Here is a 6,108-nt window from a genome sequence, read left to right as displayed (position 1 = left end):
GTTGATCTTAGAATCCTTGTGACAGGGGCCCTGTTCTACAGAGGATCTTAGAATCCTTGTGACCCGAGCCCTGATACACAAAGGATGTTAGAGCTACGACTATCGGACGTCAATATCAAATCATCGGCGTTATAATTGACTTGGCGCTAAGATCGCTTTGAGGCAAGGGTCCCTAGGAGATACAAAAATCCTCTGGCGTTTTGGTCCATAAGATAACATCATATCTAACCATGACAGCTGTTGAGATACAGAGTGTTTATATGTTTGCTTGTTGTGTAACGCCGCACTCAGCATTATTCCAGCTATATGACGGGGGTCTGTAAATAATCGAGTCGGGACCAGACAATCCAGAGATTGATATCATGAGCATCTATCTACACAATTGGGATACGATGATATGCATCAACCAAGTCAGCGAGCCTGACCACCCGATCCCATTAGTCGTCCCTTATAACAAGCATAGTCGCCTTTTACGGCAAGCATGGGTTGCAGAAGACCTATTCTACCCCGGATATTCACAGGTCTAAAGTTTCATGGAAATAGTGATGGTTAGGTATTGCTAATTTTCATTATTACTGCTAATCAGAGGAAAACTAAACAGATACAGGTCTGAAATGAAGCTTTATAGGACAAGTTTCAGGTAAGTTTTGTCACTGTTAGACTTGATAAGGTGTGACATAGGCTGCTTTCATAGGCCTGACCACAGATTACTTTTAACAATATGCAAGAAGTACGAGCAACTGGTTCTTGTTCAGAATGGTCTTCAGAAGCCCATGCTTGTAAGAGGCGACTAACAGGATCGGATGGTCATGCTCGCTAAGTTGGTTGATGCATGTCATCGTATCCAAATTGCGTGGATCTATGCTCATGATGTCAATCACTGGATTGTTTGGTCCTGACTCCATTATTTACAGACGGATGTCGTATGGATGGAATATTTCTGAGTACGGCGTTAAACAACAAACAAACAAAAACTGTTCTTGCTCAGGTTTTGGCTCTCTTTATAATCATGTGTTATAATGTGGTACATAGTTGCACTGTTTATCGGCAGGATAATGTCATGTCTGCAAAGAACTGTATAACAGTATGTTATTGCATAAGAGTGTCTCATCTTACGCTTGATTGTTAGAGTTACAATCTCATTAAAATCATATCTTAGTTTTCGCTACTGCTAAACAAAGATCTGAGGACATCCCATTACGGTTCACATCAGAACGACCTTTCGCAAACTTTGACTGATCAATGAAATGACTGACAAGAAATTGACATTAGCCAATCAGAAGGCAGCCTTGAGCTTTACGACACTAGTTTTAAACTGACGACTACGCTTCGAAACATATTTTAACGTATTCTCGATTAAAATTTTTAAAAACATTCTGGAATGGCTTATAGATGGCCTAGATTGTATGGATATAATCATATAAAACCCGTAACTGTCATTCAGAATAACCTCTGTTAAATATTTCAAGGTTGCATGATTAGAAAACCCATTCTGTCTGTCACTTTCGTGACCCGTAATGGGATGTCCTCAGATCTTTGTTTAGCGATAGCGAGAACTAAGATCTGATTTTAATCAGATTGGTTAGAGTTAGTACAGAGGGGAGTGTAGTATGGCTTGAAATTTGTCTTTTATCTGAGTATGGTTTGGGACCCATTTCATCTTGTTAATTTGAGACACTCCAGTACACAGAAATATAATCTCAATACATAAATATTGAAAACATTTTGAAGCAAATCAGTCCCAGATACTTCTGTGGATGTGTTGTGGATACACAGAGTGTCTCCAGATCTCAAACAATTTGAACTCGGTGTAATGTTGGTGGTTCCAAGGACTTCTAAGTTGGCAAGGTTTCACTGTACATACCGTATTCGACGTAATAAGCGCCCAGGGCGCTCTCAAAATTAGAAATAGGGGGCTCTTATCAGAATATTATTTTGGTGTTAAAAGATCGCAGATTTCGTTGTTTATGCTGACTGCCTGAAATGTTTATATATGACAGATATATTTTTCCAGGACTTAAATGCCCATAATTAAGGGTACATATTATACACGAATAAATAAGTTTTGTGTACATTGATCAATCGGAAGGGGTGCTAATTTAGATTGTTCACTAGCCAATATATTAGCAAATATCGCCGTGGGCGCTTATTAGAGCGGGGCGCTTATTACGTCGAATACGGTATATTGGTTCAGGTTAAGACAATCTGATAGTTTTAGAGAATGTCATTGAAATACTTTTTATCATTATTTTAACCCTGGGAGTAAATGTATTCGCATAATGTCTAAGGGTGATCTTGTTATGTTTTTGAGAGTTGAATATTTTTATGAATTTTTAACCAACTTACAGACCATGCAGGATGGGTGGAAATATGTAGTTCTGTGGAAATATATCATGTTGTTGCATCCATCAACCCAGTGCCTTAGAAAATATTATGTAAATAATTATTCATTGATCACCAATGTATATATGTTGACATTTCCAACACATTTATGTGGACAACTTCCCTTGAACTATGGATGAAATATGACCAGTTGATATACCTGTATATCAACATTAATAACCTCCATCATGTTTATATGAACATTCATTGATTATCTTTATATAATCATTTGCTCATTGAGGACCTATAGCTATATATGACCGTCAGTCGTTCATTTCCTATGGACTGTTATTCATTGATGATCTTCATATAAACATTTTTTCTTTGATGATCTTCATATGGACATAATTGTTAATGACCTTCGTATGGACCATTATTCATCCTGACTTTCATATGGACAATCATTGGTTAAAATTGATTGATGACCTTATTGTGGACATTATTCATTGGTGTATAAGTGGACATTCATAAAGACCTCTATGTGGACATTATTCATCCAGTATATGTGGACATAATTCATTGATGCAAAAGTGGACATTCATACTGACCTGTATGTGGACATAATTCATTGACTTAATGTAGACATTGGTCATTGGTGTATAACTGGACATTCATAATGACCTGTATGTAGACATAATTCATTGACTAAATGTAGACATTGATCATTGGTGTATAAGTGGACATTCATAATGACCTGTATGTAGACATTATTCATTGAATATTTGTGGACATTATTCATTGATGTATATGTGGAGATTATACATTTATGTATATATGGACATTATTAATTTATGTATATATGGACATTATTCATTTATGTATATGTGGACATTATTCATAATGGCCTATATGTGGACATTATTCATTGATGTATATGTGGGCATTATTCATTGATGTATATTTTTAATGATGGCCTATTCGAGAAATATTTCATTGATGTATATGCGGACATACTTCATTAATGTATATGTGGACATTATTCATAATGGTCTATATGTGGACATTTTTCATTGATGTACATGTGGACATTATTCATAATGGTCTATATGTGGACATTATTCATTGATGTACATGTGGACATTATTTGTAATGGTCTATATGTGGACATTATTCATTGATGTATATGTGGACATTATTCATAATGGTCTATATGTGGACATTATTCATTGATGTACATGTGGACATTATTCATAATGGTCTATATGTGGACATTATTCATTGATGTACATGTGGACATTATTCATAATGGTCTATATGTGGACATTATTCATAATGGTCTATATGTGGACATTTTTCATTGATGTACATGTGGACATTATTCATAATGGTCTATATGGGGACATTATTCATTGATGTACATGTGGACATTATTCATAATGGTCTATATGTGGACATTATTCATTGATGTACATGTGGACATTATTCATAATGGTCTATATGTGGACATTATTCATTGATGTACATGTGGACATTATTCATAATGGTCTATATGTGGACATTTTTCATTGATGTACATGTGGACATTATTCATAATGGTCTACATGTGGACATTATTCATTGATGTACATGTGGACATTATTTGTAATGGTCTATATGTGGACATTATTCATTGATGTATATGTGGACATTATTCATAAGGACCTATGTGCAGAAATATTTCATTGATGTATATGTAGGCATATATATGTCAATGATGTATATGTGGGCATTTTTCATTGATATATATGTGAATATTTTTCATTGATGAATATATGGATACTACTCATGATGACCTATATGTGGACATTATTCATTGAGTAGATGTGTACATTATTATTATACTGAATGTCAATTTCAATATTTTGATTTTCTGATAAAAAGCAGCTCTTTTTTTAATTTTTTTACTTAGAATGTTTTTACTTAAACAATTGTGTGACCTATAAATTGAAATGGCTTTATGGATGCTTTATAAGTGAGCCCTGCTGACTTTTTGTCTTGTTTATTAATGACCTTTATGCACTCACATGCTTTTCTATTGACTGCATGATCCTGATACCAAGTTCAGTTTGTTCTTTTCAATGGTAGGGGCGGTCGGGTAGCCTAGTGGTTAAAGCGTTCGTTCGTCACGCCGAAGACCCGGGTTCGATTCCCGACATGGGTACAATGTGTGAAGCCCATTTCTGGTGTCCCCCGCCGTGATATTGCTCGAATATTGCTAAAAGCGGCGTAAAACCTTATTCACTCACTCACTCACTCACTCTTTTCATTGGTATTCTTGTACCTTGAAAATATACTGACTAGGTTTTAACTAGGGGTGACTATTGTTCTGGAAGTCACTATTGCGCTAACTATTGATATTGAAAGAAACTATTGCGATAACTATTGATATTGCAAGCAACTATTGAGATAAATACAGTATCATTAGTTTTCAGTGTATCATTTTAGATAGATTTTAAGAGTTCAATTTAACCTTGGAACTGAAGTTTCCTTTGAATGTGATGACCATAAGACTTCTAAACACTCGATTTTCCACCCAAATTTGTCACAAGCTCCACTTGACTGTCACCCACAGCCATTTTACTTTAAGAAAGACTGGTTGCTAAGCATCAAGGGCAGTTAACTCTAATGCTCACTCGGCTGCGTTCGCGGGGGTGATTCGGTGATTTAATCACATGATATGGTAAATACAATCAAAACTATTGATATTCCTAACTGACATTGATACTATTGATCGGAAACTGATTAAACAATTGATTTATTGACTTTAAGTGCTTACCAGTAGCAGTATATATCGATATTTCGATTTATCGTGACACCCCTAGTTTTAACCTCTCTATGGTTGCCACACATATAACAAATTTATGATCGGTTAAGAATTGCTTGTTTTAGCTTGTGATGTGAAGGTTTACAGATTTTGCGGAATTTGGCTGAAAGAATGTAATCCAAAGGATGATTTATTTTTTTAATAACCATACAGTCAGTCATGCTAACAGATATTTCTATTTCATTTTGAAAGTTTACCCCAATTTTGAAAGAATTTGTTTTCCTCAATTAACCTAGATGTTCCTAACTGTCTTGATTTGGGGTTGGTATCTCTGATCTGTGTGGTTTGTTGGTTTAGTCATGTGTTTGCTAACAGACAGACAGTTTATTCAGTAACTTAGGCATCAAGGACCATAGTACAATGCTGACTGGATATTAACATTTGTGATGTGATGTACATGATTAGATTTCAAATCAAGTTACACATTTCTCATTATAAAGGGGGGCACGGGTGGCCCAGTCGACTAAGGCGCCGCGATTTGCTGTGCAGAGTTGCGTCCCTTGGGCACGCCAGGAACCTATGATTGTGGGTTCGAATCCATGTTCGCCCCAATTATGTTTCGAGGTTTGTCAGCACCATACCCGTGCTCGTGGGTTTCACCGAAGTGGTAAACGTCTGAGACCTGCATCTCTTCGGGCTTTCCTCCCACATTAAGCTGACACGCCGCGATTTAACTGGAACACTGTTAAAAGTGGTGTTAAACCCAACTCACTCACTCATTATAAAGACATGTTATAAAAATACAGAAACAGCATGGATCATATCAGGATTTTCAGAGTTTAGCAGAATTATCATTAACTGACAGGTCTTTAAAAATACCTTGCAACATGGGGAGAAATTTATACCTTAAATTGGAATACGCTCCACATGTAAGTAAGACATGGTATTCATCCTCTTCTTCTCTGCATGAACAGTTTGTACAA

The sequence above is a fragment of the Haliotis rufescens genome, unplaced genomic scaffold, assembly GCF_023055435.1.
Source record: "Haliotis rufescens isolate VD_foot unplaced genomic scaffold, xgHalRufe1.0.p SCAF_6, whole genome shotgun sequence".
Lineage (NCBI taxonomy): Eukaryota > Metazoa > Mollusca > Gastropoda > Lepetellida > Haliotidae > Haliotis > Haliotis rufescens.
The sequence above is the reverse complement of the archived record's forward strand: the minus strand, read 5'-3'. Positions refer to the sequence as shown.